This window comes from Macaca nemestrina, chromosome 18, assembly GCF_043159975.1.
Source record: "Macaca nemestrina isolate mMacNem1 chromosome 18, mMacNem.hap1, whole genome shotgun sequence".
NCBI lineage: Eukaryota > Metazoa > Chordata > Mammalia > Primates > Cercopithecidae > Macaca > Macaca nemestrina.
Genome location: NC_092142.1, coordinates 53,265,631 through 53,287,748, shown reverse-complemented (window position 1 = coordinate 53,287,748; position 22,118 = coordinate 53,265,631).

The following is a 22,118-nucleotide window of genomic DNA, read 5'->3' as shown; positions in this document are numbered from 1 at the left end:
AAATGATACAAAATGTCATTTAAACCTGAGGAATAAGTTCAGAACAACTAAGGTACAACATGGTGACTATCGTTAATAACAATGTATTGTATGCTTTTTTTTTTTTTTTTTTTTTTTTTGAGACAGGGTCTCACTCCGTCACCTAAGCTATAGTGCAGAGGTGTGATCAAAGCTCCCTGCAGCCTCAACTTCATGGGCTCAAGTGATCCTCCTGCTTGGCCTCCCAGGTAGCTTGGACCACAGGCACTTGCCACCACTCCTGGCTAATTTTTTATGTTGTTGGTAGAGATGGAGTTTTGCCATATTGCCTAGGCTGGTCTTGAACGCCTGAGCTCAAGGGATTCGCCCGCCTCAGCTTCCCAAAGTGCTGGGATTCTAGGCATGAACTGCAGTGCTGGGCCATATTGTATGCTTGAAACTTGTTAGGAAAGCAGATTTTAAATTTTCTCATCACAAAAGAAGAAGATACCATTGTCAGGTATATGCTAAGTAGCTTGGTTTAATCATTTCACAATGTATACACACAGCAAAACATGATGTGTATAACAAATACATACAATTCTGATTTGTCAATTAAGAATAAAAATAAAAATAAATTCTTTAAAGCATAAGTGCAAAAAAATTTATTTCTTAAACAAACAACCTCGTCATTTTAACTGTCTGGATGATTGAGTTCTGCCTACGTAAAAGAAAAGAAAGTGATTTTATTCAGGTTCTGCTAGGTGCTAACCACGGGGCTAACATTTTCATAAATGTTACTTCACTTAATAATGTTTATAGCTACCTCCATGATGTAGCTATAGTTGTTTCTTTGTTTACAGATGAAGAAACGAGCATGAAAAGTTTGGGTAATTTATCTAAGATCACAGAGCCATTCACACTCTATTAATAACCATTAGGATTGTAACTGAAGTTGGGCACAGTGTTTTGTGCCTATATTCCCAGCACTTTGGGAGGCCGAGGCAGGAGGATTGCTTAAGCCCAGGAACTCAAGGCCAGCCTGGGGAAAAAAGACTCTGTCTCTACAAAATATCAAAAAAATTAGCCAAGCATGGTGGTACGTGTCTGTGGTCCCAGCTACACAGGAGGCTAAGGCAAGAGGATCACTTCAGCCAGAGAGGTCAAACCTGCAGTGAGTCATGTTTGCACCACTGCACTCCAGCCTGGGCCACAGAGCAAGACCTAGTCTCAAAAAAAAAGAAAAGAAAAAAAGAATTGTAACTGAAATAGCTGACATTTATCAGGCACACCATACACTGGGAATTATTCCAAATGCTTTACCTGTTTTATCTCATGTAATCTGCAAAATGATCCTATGGGACAGGCATCAGTATCATCCCCATTTTATAGGCAAGAAAACTGCAGCACAGGAAGTCACTTTCTCAGGTCCCACAGCCAGTAAGTGGAGGAACCAAGATCTCCTCGTTTCCATATGACACAAGCCCCAGTTCTGTCTTTCCTAGCCCCAAGACAGTGTGTGGAATTTGTCTCCTGCTGGTTGACCCCAGGGATGCTCTGCTCTGCTTCAGTTATGCAGGCAGCTGTTTGCTTTGTTTCAGGGTCTTCTGGTAGAAGCTTATGTTTATTTGCTGACTTGCTTTTCACACTCATCTACTTAGAAAGTCAGAAAACAGAGCAATTAAGCACCAAGCCCAAACATTCCAAGATAAATTAGCAGGCAGGTCTCCCCAAGGCAGAGGCTCCAGCAGAGGAGGGGGGCAGCGACAGGAGGACTCCCACTGTTATCCTGTGCACAGAGCCAGGCCTGGCCGTCCCAGACCCCAGGGACCCTGGCACTGATAATAAACTGGCAACAAGAGGCTTGTGGCTACATGTTTTTTTTTGCAGAATTGGATACCTCCTCAGGACCACATTTTAATGGGAAATACAGCTTGATGGATAAACTTCAGGGGTTTATGAAGAAATGGCAGAGTAAGTCGATAAGACCAGTTAGCCGCTTCAGGTAAGGGAGGAGGGACCTGGAGGAGAAAAGAAAGAAGGGAAGAGGACTGCCCCACCAGCAGACTGTGGTCCAGTGCCACCACCAATCCTCTTACCTGACCAGCCCTGCTGGGTGCCGTGTTCCTCAGCTACCAGGGCTTCAGTTCAGGCCACACTCAACCTATTGCCAGTGGACAAGTCATTTCTACAGGGGGCGATAAAACACCCCTTCAGATCTACCCAACAGAGTGGACCACAGGCATGAGCCCCTCTCTCCATCTCAGCCGGGTAGGTAGTGTCCCCCAAGTGCCTCAGAGGGAAGAAATCAGGCTGAGAAGAGAAGAAAGCAGGACCCCAGGGTAGCCTCAGGGACCCTGGGCTCATGAACAAGGGCAAAAGTAACAAGCTCAGCCACCAGGAACTGAGCACCTACTATGTACCAGGCCCTTTACACACATCACTTCTAATCCCTTCAATGACCCTACAGGAGATGGACGCTAGCCCCATTAAATTCCCCATGGAGGAAACTGAAGTCCAAAGTGGGTTAAGTAGTTACTTGCCCCACATCTTGGCCTGGCTGACTCCAGAGTCCTTCACTGGTAAGCCCACAGCCCACCTCTGCAGAGGAAGGATAAAGGAAAGAGGGGGTAGGAGAAGCAAGGGCATTGATGCAATGCTTCGTATGTGGCAAGCATTCATGAAATATTGACTGTTAGCACTACAAGAGCTAACACGATGATATACGCCAGTTAGAATTCAGAGTACTTCTAATCATTTCTCACGAAGAGGGCCCCTTCTGAGCCTACCCTTGTCTGGGGTGTCGCCTAGGCTGCACCCATGGCATTTCCAGAAGAAATAATTGCCCCCCGGGGAACACACACTCACTCAGCCTTCTCTGAGAGTGACATGATGAGGGGGGAGCCTCAGCTCCCCCACCCCCAGAGGCCATTGTCAATGTGGTGTAGGGGCGGGGAGCTTGGGTTTGAATCCAGGCTGCGCTAACACCCGCAGAGTCTGGGAATCCTGGAAAGTGGAGGAAAGGAGGTCTGCAGGTGGGGCTGGTTCAACCTGAGAAGGGGAGACATTTCTTCTGACTGGGGAAGTTGATGACGCTGCCTGGGAGGCTTCTGGGTGTCAGGAAGGTGCCTAAGAATTCAGGTGATCGTGATTTCAGAAAAGCCATATCAGAGATGACCTCCGTCTGCACGCCCCCAGTCAAGTCCCCTTGGGTAGCAGGGAATGTCATTCAGTTATTATAGTGGAAAAGAGTCAGCCACCACTTCCGCCATGGCCCAGCTCCAAGCCACAGAGGGCCATGCATGGTGGCTGTCTAGAGTCCTAGAGAAAGACTTTGCTCCAGTCCCCAGAGGCCAGCACCTGAAGGAACACCACCAGACTATTCCCTGGAGGTAAAAACCTACATTCAGTCCCTACAGTGTGAAGAAGGAAGCCCCTTCGGGGACATTATTGGAAAGAACTCCAAGAATAGAAAAGGAAAACAGGATTCTCAGAACTGAACTGGCAGAAAACCTGGATTCTAAATACAGAAGTGTTCATACCCGGCACTTCCAAGTAATTATTTACACACAGCAAGGTCATTTATAGACACACAATCACACCTACCTGTTCAAGGGATCATTTTCAGTTCTGAGCAGCTGCAGTCTGGACCCTGATTATATTAGCTACGGGGCCTTGGGCTAGACCTCTGGCCTCACCAAGTCTCAGCCTCCTTGACTTCTCCTATAAACTGCCTTTCCTCTGCTTCACCCTCTCAGTAACTTGTAATCTTATGCTCTGAGCTGCCCAAGCAAAAATTCTGGGAGTTATGAAAGATTCACTCCCCGTGGTGGACTGATGGCCAAAATGGCCCAAATCTCTCACCTTCTCTGTACCCACACTCTTGGCCCAACAAGAGATGGAGTCCATTTTCCCACTCCTTGAATCTGGGCTGGCCACGGGACTGGCTTTGTCCAATAGCATATGACTAAGTGACAGTGTTCCACTCCTGTGTTTTCATGTTTTGGCTCACTCCTTTGTACCTCTGCATTTCCATGAGAGCAAGCCCCAGCTAGCCTCCTGGAGGATGAGACACGGAGCAGTGCTGAGTCCACCTGGCACCTCAGACTTGAGCAAGCCACCCAAGATGGGCAAAGCTACCTGCTAGCCCATGGCTAACTGCAGACAAGTGAGTGAGCTCCACCAACGAGCTCAGAGCACCAGAACTATCTAGCCAATCCATAGACTTGTGATGACCAATAAATGTTTATTATTATATGCCACTGAGGTTCTCATGATTGTTATACAGCATCCTTGTGGTCACAGACAACTGATATATTCCTGCATACCCAATAAATCACCAAATTGAAGCACACGTGTTAAAAGGCCAATGTCGGAACCCGACTTTCTGGTTTCAAATCCATCTCCACCCCTATCTATGTGACCTTGGGTGAATTATTTAACCTCTCGGTGCCCCAGTTTCCTTATCTAAAAATGGAGCTGATGGTAGAAGAACCTACAGGAAGAGATGCTGTGATGATTAAATGAGTAAATAGTATAATGCTGCATAAGTAGTTTGCATTAATATACTATCTGATGAACATATTAAGAATCCATTTTCCTCTATCCCCCACAGACATCCCCCTAATCCAGGGTATTTTCTGGATGGTTTTTTGCCCCCATCTTACAGCCATTTATCCACTCTCTATAATGAAGCTAGAGGGATCTTTCCAAAGTGCAGACCCCAAGGGAGTCACACTTCAATTAAAGCCTTCAGTGGTGACCCATTGTCCTCAGGACACTTTAAATTCCCCAGGTGATTAGAGAGGCCATGCCCAAACCAGTTCTTATTTAATTCTCCACCTCCTCTTCCCCCATCCCACAAATTATTGATTATCATCAGTAATAATACTAGTAATCGTGGCCCCATGCAGAGTTACTCTATGCCAGGACAACACTAAGCATTTTTCTTGCATTATATGTTTCTTCAAGTCCTCATAACCATCTTGTAAGATAGATGCAGTAATTCCCCATTTACAGATTAGGAAACTGAAGTGTGACTTGCCCAGGTTCACCTAGCTCATAAGCAACAGAGAAAGGGTGAAAGCCCACGGTCACCTCTAACATGAGCCAAGCTGCTCTGGGGGAACAACATCTCCAGAGATGTTAGCCACTCCTCAGGCAAGTTTTCTTTCTGCTCTGCCTCTGGCCTCAGGCCCAGGCCCTACTTGGGCCTCACTCCAGAAGGCACAGGAGGAGAAAGAAACATCCCTGTCATGGTCATGGAGTTTCATTCCATAAAGCACAAGGAAGTTGGTAGATTAGTGAGCAATCACAAAGCAAAGCAATAGCCTAGCTGACATGGCAGTACTTTGCTGACCCCACAAACCCCCACCCAAGCCCCAGGCTGTCCTGTGACTTATTTTTCTGTGTATCTTGTAGCCTAATATAGTCAAGTTAAACAATTCTTTTTTTTTTTTTTTTTTTTGAGATGGAGTCTCTCTCTGTTGCCCAGGCTGGAGTGCAGTGGCACTATTTCAGCTCACTGCAACCTCTGCCTCCCAGGTTCAAGCGATCTTTCCACCTCAGCCTCCTGAGTAGTTGGAACTACAGGCATGCACCACCACACCCAGCTAATTTGTGTATTTTTAGTAGAGACGGAGTTTCACCATGTTGACCAGGCTGGTCTCCAACTCCTGACCTCAAGTGATCCACCTGCCTCAGCCCCCCAAAGTGCTGGGATTACAAGAGTAAGCCACTGCTCCCAGCCCACAATTCTTATATAGAGCTTACTGTGTGCCCAGTAACTTTCCTAAGCCTGTTACACGTATTCACAATGTCATATTGACAATAACCCTGGAAAGTAGGTGTTATCATTGTCTCCATTTTACAGATGAGAAACCGAGAGTAAGAGACGTTAGAACATTTGCTTGGAGCAGAATTCAAACCCAGGAAGTCTGGCTGTAGAATCTGTGCCCTTAACCACTACGTTAGACTCTCTCTCCAGAGAATCCAAGACAAGTTCTCCAAAAAGCAATCCTTTGAGAACTATTGAGGGGCTCCCAAGAAGGGCAAAAGCACCTGGACTTGGAGAGGAATCGCACGACAGGATCAAAAAGCAAAGGCTCAGTCTGCACAGGTTACTACAGGTCACCTGAAGCCACTTCTCTTCTACTTCCACACACGTAGAGGGTCGTAATTCCTTGTTTCTGTGACTAGTCATGGCCGGTGAGGTATGAGCCATCTTGACTCTCCAGCCATCTCTTCCCAGGATCTGGAAGCTTTGTGTGGAGAGGCCAGTGGCATGAGATGGAAGAGGCTTCCTCAGCCCCAGGACCTGAGTGATAAATGATGGAGGGGTCATTTGTCACTCAGGTCCTGGGGCCCCCTACACCCTGACTTCTGCACCAATCTCTGCTGGATATGAAGTGCATATGAGTAATAAACCTTTGCTTGAAGCCAATGACATATGACATTTAGAGCTCTTTGTTACCACACTTTAATCTAGGCACTCCTGACTCGTACAAGTGGATCAGTCACGTGAGAAAAGAGGCAATTTCAGGTCTCTGACACTCTGGCAATCAGTAGGAGTAGGGAGTGAGGAGGAGGGAAGGGTTCTTGGAAATTGCAGAGTATTGTTACTTAGATTTCACTGGGAAGAGCGTGTTCTTTCTGCAAATGAGCAGAGAGACCTTTCCAATCTGGCCAGAACACAATCCAAATGTTAAAATTAAAATTAGAAATGAAACTTATCTGCAGAGAGAAATATCAAAACACAATGCCTCATCAGAGCAGGTTGAAGTAGAAATTCCCCATGGCTTCCTTGGTTACTAACCCCCAAGGTGGGTGTTGGCAGCAATGTTCCGTTCAAATGCAGAGCTGATCTGGCTGGGACCAGGATAAACTCCTACCTCCTACTTCACCGCTGCCCTGTGGCAAGCAGAACCATTGTCTGACCACAATCTGGTTTCCTTTGTTCACCAGGTCTGCCTTACTGATACATTTTAAGTTGTGCCTTTCAAAAACTAACAAATTCTGGGATCTGTTAATATCAGTTTGGAGATGCCATTTCAGGGCTTATCTCAAACTTCTTAGCTGGAGAGGAGGGCCATGAGCCTTCTCTCCCTACTCTCTCTTCTCCCAAGATTTCCACCTGTGTCCAACTGTCAGCCAGGTTGGACCTCCACACTCCTGCTTCCCCACCACAGCCAGCGGCTCTGACGGCTGGTACCAAACAGAGGAGATGCTCTAAGAAAATGTTCTCCGTTGAAGGACTACACATACATGAAAAATAAAACCTGGAAGTTTGCAAAAGCTGAAGAGATGTCATATTTTGGTCTAATTTATTAGTTTTGATATGAGATTCTGGTCACTATTAGGCCATCAACTGTTTGTTAATTTGGTCTTAGGTAACTGAGCCACAGTGGAACCAACTGATCCAGAAGACTGCAAATACAGATTGAAGGATACAGTGAGGAGGGATCTGAAAAGTGTCATCAATAGAAAAGCAGTGCATAGACAAGGCCACGCAGTGCTTCATCATTCACCTCCCTCTCTATTCCAAATCCTTCTCCACTTCTGGGGTCAGGGAGCAGGATCCTGGTTCTTTTCGTGATTTCACTTTTATTTTTCTTTTCTTTCTTTCCTTTTTTTTTGAGACAGGGTCTCACTCTGTTTCCCAGGCTGGAGTGCAGTGGCACAACCGTGGCTCACTACAGCCTTGAACTCCCAGGCTCGAGCCAACTTCCTGCCTCAACCCTCAGCCTCCAAAGTAGCTGGGACCACAGACACACGCCACTACACCTAGCTCATTTCTTTTAATTTCACAGAGACAAGGGCCTTGCTATGTTGCCCAGGCTGATCTCAAACTCTTGGCCTCAAGCAGTTCTCCTGCTTCAGCCTCCCAAAGTCCTGGGATTTGAGCCAAGCTCTAACTCAGGTGGAATGAAGGGAAAGAAGGCTGGTGTCATCTGAAGACTGCAGTGGCTTCCTCTGGGCTTTAGGCTCCCACGTCACTGGCACCTGACCTGCCCTTTACTTTTGTGGCCAGGAAAACATTTGCCTAAGAGAAGTCTAAGCACCACTAAGTGGGAGTGTAGCCACTGTGATGGGCTTGTGTGTGCCTAGTGGCACCCTGCACAGTGAGCTGAGGACACGTTCAAGAATCCGTGCACCACTGGCCACAGTGCAGGCCAGCGCTGTCTTTCAGATGGTGTGGAAGCAGCAGCCATAGCCACCCTCCCACCATCTTGGTTTCATATGAGAGTCTTTGATTAATGGCAGCCTCCCTTACTAGCCTTGGCTCACCACTGTTTCACCAGGCCCCGAGCATTATCTAGGCATGAAAATGGAGACTCAGCTCATTCCCTCCTGAGAGTAAATGAAACTGAAAGAGACTGCAACAAGAGGAGGCTGAGACTAAACCAAAAACCATGGGATAGTGGAGATGCTGGCTGTTTGTGGAGGTTGGCCTGGCTCCCAGGCATAATTGCTTTCAAGGATAACACAACGATTAAATCTTCATTTACCAATATATGATACCTAAATCTTCATTTAGCCAATATTTATTGAACACTTACTATTGGCCCCTAACTATGCTAGTTGGGGTGGCTGATATTAATCAAAGAATCACATGGGGGTGACAAATATATAATTAAAAACCAGCGTTAGTGTTGTGAATAAACAAAGAATGTGCTGCAATTACAAATAAAAAATGAGTCAAGCACAGTGGTCCATGCCTGTAATCCCAGCAATTTGGGAGGCTGACGCAGGAGGATTCTATGAGACCAGGAGTTCAAAACTAGCCTGGACAACATAGTGAGAACTCCCATCTCTACAACAAATTTAAAAATTATCTGGGCGTGGTAGTCCATGTCTATAGTCCTATCAGTTTAGGAGGCTGAGGTGGGAGTATCACTTGAGCCCAGAAGTTAGAGGCTATAGTGGCCTATGATTGGGCCACTGCATTCCACCCTGAGTGACAGCATAAGACCCTGACTCTTAAAAAAAAATCAATGGCCGGGTGCGGTGGCTCAAGCCTGTAATCCCAGCACTTTGGGAGGCCGAGACGGGCGGATCACGAGGTCAGGAGATCGAGACCATCCTGGCTAACACGGTGAAACGCCGTCTCTACTAAAAAATACAAAAAACTAGCTGGGCGAGGTGGTGGGCAACTGTAGTTCCAGCTACTCGGGAGGCTGAGGCAGGAGAATGGCGTGGACCCGGGAGGCGGAGCTTGCAGTGAGCTGAGATCCGGCCACTGCACTCCAGCCTGGGCGACAGAGCAAGACTCCGTCTCAAAAAAACAACCAACCAACCAAACAAACAAAAATCAAAACTGAGAAACACCCTTTAGGGATAAGTCTCAAGGAAGGTCACTTAAGGAAGGGACATTTAGGAGAAAGCCAGGCCATATTGGACTAAAAAGTATTTTAGGAAGAGAGAACAGTTTGCACAAAGGTTCTAGGACTAGAAAACACCTAAGAATTTAAAGCAAGAGAGAGAAGAGTTGGGAGAGAGTGACTGCAGGTAAGACCAGGGAAGTCTTGGGGACCCAATCAGGCAGAAGTCTTAAGACGCATAAATCTGGAAGGTATCCATGATGGTCTAAAGCAGGACCAGCCTCAGAACCCATCACTGACCTCAAAGGAACCCTGTTCAGCTGCCCAAGTGAATATGTTTCTTAGGGTTTGTATGTTCATTTACCCTAGGAGCAAAGACATGTATTGAACACTACATGCCAGGCCACGAGAATGCGATAGTGAATTATGCATAACTCCAGTCTTCAAGAAGCATCTCACCTACTGGTGGAAACTGTCCAAGAATCAGGATTACAATATAGTATAAGGTGTAACCATCAGATATCAAAGCTGGGAAGAGCATGGAGGCCTTCCTAGAGGTGGAAACATTTCAGCTGAGTCTTAAAACACATTTTGGAATTTGTAAAGAGGAAGAAGAGGCCATTCCAGGCAGAAGATAAAGATATTGATAGGCAATCACCTTTGGCTGTGATGCGGGTTCTCAATCTGTCGTACATTAGAATCTCCTGAGAAGCTTTGAGGATTATGGGATAGCCAAACTTCACCCTCAAGAGATTCTGATTTAATTTTCCTGGGTGTGGGGCCTAGATGATTCTAAAGTGCAGCCATATTTGGGAACCCCTGCTCTAGTTAATCCTAAATTGCAATCAGAACCTTGAAAGAAGGCCAGGCATAGTGGATCATAACTGTAATCCCAGCACTTTGGGAGGCTGAGGCAGGAAGGTCACGAGGCTAGGAGTTTCAGACCAGCCTGGGCATCATAGTGACACCCCCATCTCTACAAAAAAACAAAAACAAAAAGTGTTTAATTACTCCAGTGTGGTGGTGCTTGCCTGTGGTCCCACCTACTTGGGAGGCTGAGGCAGGAGGATCACTTGAGTCCAGGAATTGAGAGACTGCAGTAAGCTATGATTGCACCACTGCACTGCAGCCTGGGTGACAGAGGAGACGCTGTCTGTAAAAGAAACGAACAAAAAAAGAATCTTGGAAGACCTTATCCAATTGTCACCTAAGTAGCTTTGTCATTTTGCTATCAGGGTATTTGGGATCTGTCCCCCAAAGCTCAGAGCAGCCACAGCAGACCTCAGGACAAAGTAAGTGCCCCAGAAGCTTCAGGCTGGGCAAGAGAGGTGCCTGCTCAGCCATCTCCCCAGCCGTGATTAAGCAACCCTGGCTGGGGTGTGCACAGTGAAGGTAGCCAAGGCAAAGAATCAAGGGGGAGCAGAATGGACACAAAGGAACAGTGTGCTGAGGGCCCAGGCCCAGCGCTGTCCTTCCAGGGTTCAGGTGCCCCACCTGAAGATGAAGCCCAGGCATCAATTTCCCCAACTTCAGACATTCAAGTTCCAGCTTCCTGATGTTGCTCTATTCATGCACTGTTATTTCCTCACCATTTCTCCTGGCTTAATTAAATGTATTTCAAAAGGAAACTTTGTATCAAGTGGATATTTGGAAATGGAAAGCCAGTATCCTTTGTGCTAAATAAAAGCCACCTAAAGAGTCAAATTAATTTTTTAAAATAATGTTATTAAAGTCTAGTTAGACACCATTGCTTACTAAAACCTTTGTGCCTGAAGCCTGTTCTGTCTTTGTTTTTTGTTTTTAATTTTCGTTTTTAGTGTGGAAAACATACATAATATAAAATTGACCATTCAAACTATTTTTAATTGTACAGTTCAGTGGCATTAAGTACATTCACACTGTTATGCAACCAGCACCACCATCCATCTCCAGAACTTTCTTCATCCTCCCAAACTGAAACTCCATATCCATTAAATCACAACCCCACTACCACCACCATCCTCCTTCCAGCCCCCGGCAACCACCCCTCTACTTTCTGTTCCCATGCTATCTTTGTTTTAAAGAGAGATTAAAAAGAGTTGGAGAGATGTTAAAGGCTTATTAGCACAAATGGAGACTCATTTTGACTTAGCTCTGATTGAAAGAGAGTGGGAAAGGCAGTACAGTTCACTCTCTGGGACTCAGTGTCACAATGTTACCAGATGCCTCTCACTGCATAAGTTGCAAATATTGCACAAATGATCCCTAGGTTTCTCTCCTAGATCTTTGGTCTTGCAGCAAGCATGTGGTTTAACATCTGGATCTAACACGGTGAGAAAGCAAGCAGGCAAGAGAACCCTCCCAGTGTCCAGGATTTCATTCAATACTCCCAACAATGCTGAGAGATGGGGATTATTCCTATTTGACCAAAAAGGAATGTAGAGCTCAGCAAGACAGTGACTTACCCAAAATGACACAATTAGCCCATCCCAGGACTCATGGATCCAATCACCATCCCCTGCTCTTCCCACCCCACTTTATTGATTTTCATAAGGCAAGCAACAGGAGAGGCAAAGCCAGAGGATATGAAGAATGACAGGGACCCTCAGCAAAGAGGCTGCTCTGCGGCTCTGCAAGCACAGGCAACACTCAGTAAGCGGACTCATAACAAGTTAATCAAAATAAATCAAAACGGCGCATGCCTGGGTAACACTCTTCCTGGTGCATAAATGGCGCCGTCACTGTCTAGCCATGGAGCCACGAAGCTGGCCCTTTAATGAATGCACACAGGAGACGCTGGCCACCCGAGGATGTGCCCCTCTGCACATCCCTGGGGCCTGCTCAGCTCCTTCTCAGGCCTTCACACAGGCAAATGGCTGTGCATACTCACTCCGCATTTGAGCATTTCTGTCCCTGCAGGATTCTGATGCAAATGGATTTGACACACACACAGAGCACCTCCCTCCCAGCTGAGCTCCCCTGTTTGCTGATGGGTTTCAAGCATTCTCCCTGGACTGCTTACCTTCATCTTTTGTGTTTGTTTAAATAACAGCCAGGTAGAGACCTTAGTTAAACATCTTCTGAGAAGCCAAGATGGGGAAGCATTTTGCTCCATGCCACCCCCTCTCCCTGACAGCTGATTGTGTGTTTGCAGTGGCTTCCAGATCAGTTCTTTGGCTGGTCTCCATTTATTTGTGAGGCTGCGATGGCTCCATATGAATAAAGCTTCCACATTAGTAGGAGTCTCATGTATCTCCGGCTGCTGGATGCAGCCAAGCCCCTGGCCTGACCCCTCAGCTGCCTGCATTTACTTGATCACCAATCACCTCCCCAGCGAAAGGCAGATTGTACATGCTGGCCTCAGAGTCATCACACACACACAGACACCCCAAAAAAGAGTTTGACCATTTTCCTGTTTTAAAAGCAATCTACCATTGCCTTCCATCTTCTTTGGGGACAGAGCTATTCCTTACTATAATGAAACTGACTTTTTTAAATGAGTCTGAGATCTAGGATTTGCACAAAATGAGCTCACCATTAGGTGTTGACGGAATTGCTCTGTCAACCTGTTAGGCGATCGGGGTGGATGAATGTGGCCCTTGGGAGAAAGAACCAGAAATCAGGCCCAAGTCTGAAGGCTCAGGGTGCCTGGTACAGATGGGGCAACAGGCATCTCAGATGCCTACAGGCATCTGAGAGTTGAGGAGAACCACCTTCACATATACTCCCAGGGGCTGTGATGGTCACATAATTACATTCTGGAGGTCAAGAGCAGGGATCCTGAGGTTGGACAGATCAGAGATCCCCCTCTGGGGCCTCTCTGAGCCTCAGTTTTCTCAGCTACCTTCTAGAGGTGCAAAAATTGAAAAAAGAATCTACAGCAGGGCAAGGCAGCTCACACCTAGAACCCCAGCACTTTGGGATGCTAAAGCAGGGGAGAATCACTTGAGGCCAGGAGTTTGAGACCAGCCTGTCTCACAAAAAATATTTAAAAATTATCTGGGCATGGTGGTACATGCCTGTGGTCCCAGTTACTCAGGAGGCTGAGGCAGAAAGATCACTTAAGCTCAGGAAGTCAAGGCTGTAGTGAGCCCGATTGTGTCACTGCACTCCAACCTGGGTGACAAAGGAAGACCCTGTCTTTAAAAAGTGAGAAATGAGAGAGAGAGAGGGAGAGAGAGAGAGAGAGACCATGCAAAATCCTTCTTAGTTCCTGATGCACGATAACTGCTATGGCTGTTTGATGCCTTCCCTCGTCTCTCCCATTCTTTCTTGTTTGCTGAGAGCGCTCTGATTTTGTTCAGGGTGGCTGTGTGCCTGGTGCTCAGTTCAGCACCACAGGTCAGCTGCTGGAGAGTCCTTTCCCAGCCTACCCCCACAACTAAAGACAGTCATGTGACTTAGATTTGACCAATGGCACCGAAGAGGAAGTGCTCTTTCCCAGTAAGCTCCTTCTCTTCCTACCTTTAATCTGGCAGCCATTTTGTGACCATTCTGCAAATGCCTAAGAATAAAGGGCCAATATACTGAAGAGAGCAGAAGAGAATATAGAAAGGGCCTGGGTCTTTGTTGATATGGGTGGACTCTTTGCCAAGCTGAAAGTGCTCTTCCACAGACCTCTCATTTTGGAATACGATTAAATGGTTGCATTGCTTCAGCATGTTGTTGGAGTCTTCTATTGTATTCTGCTACTTGCAGCCCAAAGCATTCCTAGCCATGATTACTTCCCAGCCTGGGGCTCCAGGGAAAACCGCAGCAAAACAGACTTGCAAAGGAAGACAACCTACATTCTTAGGATAATTATTTTCACGACTCAGTAGTTCCAGCTCCAAGATACCAGCTCCAAAACCCAGAAGAGTCCCCAGCCTGGGCTGTAATGAGTCACCTGAGGGTAGCTGAACAGGTGGGCAAGCTGTGGGCCTCTGTGTGGGAAGCTGGCCTCAAGGTCACCACTGTCTGCCCTGATGCTCTGAGCCAGTAACCTTGGCAAGTCACTTAACTCTACCATATGCCTTTTTTTTCTTCGGTTGTAGAAGTGGGAATCATGACACCTACTTTACCAAGTTGTTGATGAGAACCTTCTCCAGATAAGACCCCTTCTAAAACACAAATCAGGTGCCCTGCTGAACCCCTGAATTTATTCAGAAGACCCTCCACGGTCTACCACCAGCCAACTTCCTGAGCCCCACCTCTGGTCACTCACACATGCCACTGTAGCCCTGCTGAATGCTCTCCCTCCTCAATGCCCTCACAAATGCTGTTCCCCTGCCTGGAACACTTACTCCCCTGCCTTTCTCCTGGCTAGTCCCTGCTCAGTTTCAGCCTCGGCTGAAAAGTCACTTCCTCCTGAAAGCTCTCCTGAACCCCACTCACACAAGCATGCACACACACACACACATGCAAGAATTCTAGAGGTGCAAGAATTGAAACCCACACACACACACCCTTTTAAAGGTGCTCTGCTCTAAGGTCCCTTCCCCTGAGCCACAGCTGCCTTCTCCACTGGCCGCTGAGCGGTAGAAGGGCAGAGATGAGATCCTTCAGGCTCACCTTTGTACCTCTCACCTCTAGCACAGGCCCAACACAAAGTAGGCATTAATAGACAGGTATTTATTAAAGGAATGAACATTGCCTTGAAGAGTTTAGGGCAACTCCAGGCGCTTGACTATCTTGTTTATCTACCGAGAAACAGCACAATGCAGTGCTTAAGTGCCCCTTGCAGGAGCAATCCTGCCTGGGTTTGAACTCCACCTGAGCCACTATTAGCTGTATGATCCTGGGTAGGTTACTTAACCTCTCTGCGCCTCAGATTCCTCATCTATAAATGAGAATCCTGATAATAACAACCTGACATAGTTGTGAGAATTAAAGAAGTTGATATGGGCACAGTGCTCAATGCCTGTGTTTTAAAAGGTAGAGGTGGAAGGATTGCTTGAGGCCAAGAGTTGGACACCAGCCTGGGCAACATAGAGAGATCCCATCTCTACAAAAATAAAAATTAAAAAAAAAATTAGCTGGGCATGGTTGCACGTGCCTGTAGTCCTAGCTACTTGGGAGACTGAGACAGGAAGATAGCTTGAGCCCAGAAGTTCAAGGTTGCAGTAAGCTATGATTGCACCATTGCACTCCAACCTGGACAACACCGTGTCTCAAAACAAGAAAAAAAGTTGATAAAAAGAAAGCACCTGGTACACGATGAGACTAACTATTATTATTATCAAAGCAATGACTAGGCTAGAGATGTCCAAAATGAGGTCTGGAGCAGGCCAGCCCACTGGGGACACCTTCCTGCAGGTTTTCTCCCTTATATACCTCCACCAATGCCCACTCTGGCCCCCTCTCTGATCAGTACCTCCACCTATCCAAGACTTGCCCTCCAACCGCTCCCCAGCCAGCCTCCCCGTCCACCAGTGGTCACAGACGCACTCGCCTGATTGATAAAGTCCCTATCTGGTCATTTACGATCTGGCCGCTGAAGAGGCAGCTCCTGCCAGCTCGAAAAGCAATTAATCTGCAAACAAGCTGGGCAACAGCAGGCCTGGGCATTGCAGTCTCGGGCTGAGGCTGCTCCGGAGAGCAGATAAGGCTGTAGTCGGCTATTTATTGTACATTTTAATTAAGTGCTTGTTAACGACAGTTATTTTAACAGTCATAAAATTACTGTTGTAATGCATTTTGTTGGAGGGAGAATGGAGGGGCCGCAGGACTTTATGAAAGCAACCACAGATTGCCTTCACTTTAAATCAAAGAATAAATTCTGAAGAGAAGGGACGGTGCTGTGGTCCAGGCCCAGACGCTAATGGTTATTTAATGTGCTCATCAGTGTTTGTAAGTCCCGAGCATACGGCGCGGACACAACAGCCTCCAAACCCTCTTTAACACTTATTTGAGATGACAGGAAAAATGAAACCGTTTGTGCTTTCAATGGAAAAGCAATCATTGGTACATTATATTCGCCTTGCCCTATCATGCTAATGCATGGTAAAAATGTCACCAAATGTATTTAAGGGCCTGATGGACTGTTAACGTTGGATTCCTGGTACTGGACTGATTAATAAAAATCTTCAATTTGTATGTAAATGCAGCGAAGCCTCATATCATCCGCATACCTGCACCCAGGGAAAATAATAAACTGAAGTTTAATGCAGCAATTATCAGCATTTATGGAACTCTTAAAGCAGTGGCAGTGCTTGGAAGCAGGCATGGAGGGAGGTGCTGGGGATGGGTGAAGATGCTCCCTTCGGGATGTGTGGGCTTCTCCTGAGGACCGGCATTGGCTAAGCTGGTCACATCACACCATGCTGTCATCTGAGGAGGGAGCCAAGTAGAGCGGCCCTGGATGGTGAGCTAGAGCGGCTGGCAGAGAGACGTTCCCGGAGGCGGCGCCTCTCCAGCTAACGTCTCCTCCTTGGAACACCGGGGCATGTGCCTGTGACTCTCCTTGCTCTGATTTGGAGGAACCTCACTGAGTGGTCAGCCCACCTGCTGGGCCAAGACACATGTGCAATAAGGAGACACACTGCTTGCTTGAAGGGACTCTTGGTACAAATGGCAATGGTGACAAGCCATTTACTGTGTTGCTGTGCGTCAGGCCCAGAGCTAAGGACTTTACATATTATCTAATCCTCATAATTCTCTGTGCCATGGACTGGCTCACTCTTCACCAAACCCACTTCCTTTTCCACTCAGCCATGCAGCTGAACTACATTTCCCAGAGTCCCTTGCAGTTAAGTATGGTCCTGTGCTTTAGTTCAGGCTGACAGAGAGAGAGACACCTAGATGAGATTTGATTTGCAAGTATTTTGTTGGGGTCGGGGGAGAGCAGGAGAAAGCAGGGAGAGCTTTCAGGCTACCTGAAGTTTGACTCCTGGAGGAGCAAAGCAGGGGGAGAAGAGGGTTGCGTAGCAGAAGTCTCAGACTGCATCACACTTCCAAGAAAGTTTCTGCCAGCCAAGTGGGGAGTCTTTGCACCAGAGCTGCCCATTGAAGGTGTCCCAATTCTTGGCGGGAGCAGCCAGGGAGAAGCAGGGCCTCCCTTCACATGAAAGTGATGGTAAATCCAGGGTGATGGCAGCTGGCGCTGCCAGTCGGTCACACTCCCCATGGCAGGAGATCTGAGAGGCCGGTTTTCATAGCTGAGGCCCAGTCAATGGAATGTGCAGAGGACTGATGCTACCCACTCACGAGAAACAGCTTCTATTGTGTTCAGCCATTGAGACTGAGGGCCTTTCTGTTACAGCAGCCAAGCATTAGCCTAACTGATATCACATATGCATAAAGCAAGTATTCTGGTCTCTGTTTTTTCAGGTGAGAAAAGTAAATCCAAACAGGTAAGTGACTTGCCAAAGTAATAGACTCGGATGTGGCACAGCTGGGATTCCAGCACAGGACTATCTGACTCTGGACACTGTTTCCCTCCGGATTGTCCAAAGACACATACACCAACACAAACATGCTTTTCCCACCCCTGTGCCTTTCACAACATTGCACTGGTGCACTCTCCTCTCTCCAAGAAAAAGTGAGTTTCTAATGGGGCTTCTGGAGGGTAGGAGTCAGTGATCTGGATTAGTAAGGCAAGAGTGACAGGTACATATTTGGGGTGGCAGAGCCTGTCCCCACTTGCTCCTCTCTGCGGTTCATGACTGCCTTACAATTACACCAGCCTCCCAGGCCATAGCCAGTATCTGAAAACCTCATGAGTATAAATTGTTCAATTACCTTGGAACACAATTAGATAATATCTATTAGTATTTTTAATGTGGGTTCTCTTTTAGTCAAGATTTCTTTTCTAAAAACTTATCCCATGGACATGCCAACAGCAGAGTACAACAAATGTTTGTAAACAGACTTACTGCCCACTGTTGATAGCAGCAAAATACTAGATGTAACATAATGGTCGATCGATAGGGTCCAAGTTACGTGAAACATTGTGTGTTCTCTTACTGACACACAGGCATCTACTAGGAAAAATGGGATAGAACTGTATGGACTATATGGAAAAATACATATTACATGGAAAAAAGTTACAGAATATTAATATAACATTATATTAGTCCATTTTCACACTGCTATAAAAACATACCCAAGACTGGATAATTTATAAAGAAAGGAGGTTTGAGCCAGGCGCGGTGGCCCAAGCCTGTAATCCCAGCACTTTGGGAGACCAAGGTGGGTGGATCACAAGGTCAGGAGATCAAGACCATCCTGGTTAACATGGTGAAAAAATACAAAAAGTTTAGCCAGGCATGGTGGCAGGTGCCTGTAGTCCCAGCTACTCGGGAGGCTGAGGCAGGAGAGTGGTCTGAACCTGGGAGGCAGAGCTTGCAGTGAGCTGAGATTGCGCCACTGCACACTAGCCTGGGCAACAGAACAAGAATCCATCCCCCCCCCCCAAAAAAAAAAAGGAGGTTTGACTCACAGTTCCACATGACTGAGGAGGCCTCAGGAAACTTACAATCATGCCAGAAAGTGAAGGAGAAGCAAGTACCTTCTTCACAAGGCAGCAGGAGAGAGAGAGGGAGCAGGGGAAAATGCCATTTTTAAACCATCAGATCTCCCGAGAACTCCCTCACTATTACAAAAACAACATGGGGAAAACTGTGCCCGTGATCCAATCACCTCCCAGCAGGTCCCTCCCTCGACACCTAGGGACTGCGGTTCAGATTACAATTCAAGATGAGATTTGGGTGGGGACACAGAGCCAGACCATATCCAATGTGATTCCAAAAATTGTTATCTTTGCTAAAGTGTGGAAAGGTGCTCATCAAACAATTAAGAATGGTCATGGCTGAGGGGGGAGGGACCTGATATCTAAAAGAACTATCATTTCCTGTGCTATAAATCATGATGTCACCTCTGTTTACAATAAGCAAGAATCACTTCTATAATCAGAATGACATTTAAAAGTCATTTTTTAAGTCTCCTAAGTAGACACCATGACCCCTAGAAGTGCAGTGAAGGAAGATAGGGAAGAAAACCTAGAAAAGTGGATAATGGTCCCCATCTCACTGGGGAACTCCTGAGACAGTGTGTAGAACATATCTCAGAGCGCCCCATCAAGGGGCAAGGAAGTTGGGGTATTCCTCCAGCATCTCCCATTTCTCAGGGGTTGGGGGTTACTCCTGGAGGTCTTAGCAACATGCCAGCCTGACCTCAAAGACTGAACAGATGCCAGAAAGAACCCTTGGTCTGGGTGCTCCAACTAGGAAGCCATTGTCTGTGCAATTGTCTACAGAGGCAGTAGGGGACCTCTGGCGTGGACACTGAGGCCATGTGCCTTTGCAACAATTTGCTTCTCGTGCACTCTACCATGCCTGTCCCACACAGTGCTTAACCCATGCTGGTAACCCAGGAAACATGACGTGAGTCCAACTAAATATATATCAGATATATACATATAATATAGAGACACTTCAACTAAACTAGGAACTCCCCTCTACCCCTCAAATATGAGGAGGCTTTTCTTTAATCCTTTCTCTCAAGTCTCAATAACATCCAGGACTCCAAAACAAAGACATAATAATATAATTGAAAAAGCCAATGACCACATTTGGGGAGCTGTTATGTTCTGAATACTTTATATATAGAAGTGAGTCCAGTCCTTCCAGCCTGACTGTGAGGTGCACACTGTCAGCAGTGGCTGTGGTCTTGCCAGTCAGTCACACCTGACAGGCAGGCCGAGCACACATGTAGGGTCTGAACAGATCTGGGTCTCAGATCTGGGATCACTGAGAATTAGAGAGGAAAATTAAAGCATTTGATAGACACTCTTTCAAAAGTCATTGAAGTAGGCCTTTGGGGGAAACGTAGGCCCTCGCTGAACCCCCCTGACACTTTACATAGCAGTTGTGTGCTGAATTGCATTCCTGTATGTTTTAAGGCACCCACTATTCTCAGAGTTGGGCCTCTAAAGATCTATACGGGGTAGCTGTTGGCCCACCTCTTACTCCAGCCATGACTGTGGTGGGTGGTCAGTCCCATACAGCAGGGGTCCCCAATCCCTGGGCCAGGGACCAGTACCAGTCCATGGCCTGTTAGAAACCGAGGGTCACACAGTAGGAGGTGAGTGGTGGGCTAGCAAGCAAAGCTTCACTGTATTTACAGACGCTTCCCAATACTTGCATTACCACTTTAGCTCCACCTCCTGTCAGATGAGCTGCATGCAGCAAGAGAATCTCACAGAAGCATAAACCCTATGTGAATTGCACTTGTGAGGAATCTAGACTGCATGCTTCTTATGAGAATCTAATGCCTGATGATCTGTCACTGTCTCCCATCACCCCCAGATGGGACTGTCTAGTTGCAGGAAAACAAGATCAGGGCTCCCACTGATTCTACATTATGGTGAGTTGTATAATTATTTCATTATATATTACAATGTAACAATAATAGAAATAAAGTGCACAATAAATGTAATGGGCTTGAATCATCCCCAAACCATTCCCCATTCCCAGTCCATGGAAAAACTGTCTTCAATGAAACTGGTCTCTGGGGCTTAAAGGTTGGGGATCACTATCACCATATGGGCTTTGACAAGCTTCTTGGAGCCACAGGTAGACACCCTCTTGCCTTCACTCCACCATATTCATCTTGCTTCCTGTCCCAGGGCTTCTGTGACACCATGAGACTTTCCAGGCCTGTAGAAACCCACTCAGCATTCACCAGTGCACCCCAAGAATATAAGGGGGTTAATGCCTGTGGGACTGCCTTGACCAACAGGGGTGGAAACTGATGGGAAAACACTTCCGCTTTCATCTCCTGGATGGGCAGTCCTGAGATGCATTTCTGCTGCACCTCCTGCCCATGCCCCCGCACTCCCGCCCCAGCCTCACTCCTGGCCCCTGGGATTTTCCCAAATAAATTACCTGAGCAGCAGCCTTTGCCTTGGCATCTGCTTTTGAAGGAGTCCAGGTTAAGACAAGGTTTTAATCAGAAATCATCAGAGTTCTAGATGGGCTAGAGGTCTGAACTAAGGTTTTTGAGTAAGAAATAGAAATAGCTTGGCAGAGAGAAATGGGATAAGGAACCCTGGAAAGACAGGGAGAAAAATTAAGCTGAAAGAGACAGAAAGAAGAGGAGAAAAAAAAAAAGAAACCTCAATTTGCCAGTGAGCTCACTGCTTGCCTCTGTTTCGAAGTTCCAAATTGCCTTCACTTTCTCAGAATTCCAATCAGGGCTCCTCCAGAGGAAGCAATTTCTGCCGGAACATGGACTCCCACCTGCTGACCTGGGAGAATAGCTCAAAACTGTAGCTAAAAGAATCCCGGCAGACATTAGCAAGTTAGCTAGAGAAAGGATCCACAAGTGATGGTGCCGTTATCTTCACCTGCCCCTAATGAGAAGGTGGCCAGGCCATCTGCTGGAAGCTCCGTGACAGGGGAAGAGGGAATCAGGGCTCCACAGCAACACACACGCACGAACCAATGGGGCTGCGCCAAAAACACACAGGATTCCCCTTTCTCCCAACACTGCACAGACAATTACAAAATAAGACTTTTCCTCCACATTTTCAAAATTTATCAGTTTCAAAGACTTCCTGGCTGCCTGAGCCACCAGATCTATCCGACTCCCTCACACTCACCTTCTTCTCAGCGGGGGAGTGAGGACAGGTCTTGGTCATTCACCCCCGACTCCCAGAAGGAGGCAGTGGTACTGCTATCGTCACTGCACCACAAGGTCAGGGCATAAGCAAGAGATGGAGCTGCTGACTGGGGTAACCAGAAAAGTAACAAAAGGACTTAAGGAAAACTGAGTCCTGTAGCCTCTCTTTCCTGGGGCAGAAAGAAGGGAACTCTTTTTTTTCTACTTTTTTTTTTTGACAGGGTCTCACTCTGTTGCCCAGACTGGAGTTCAGTGGCACGA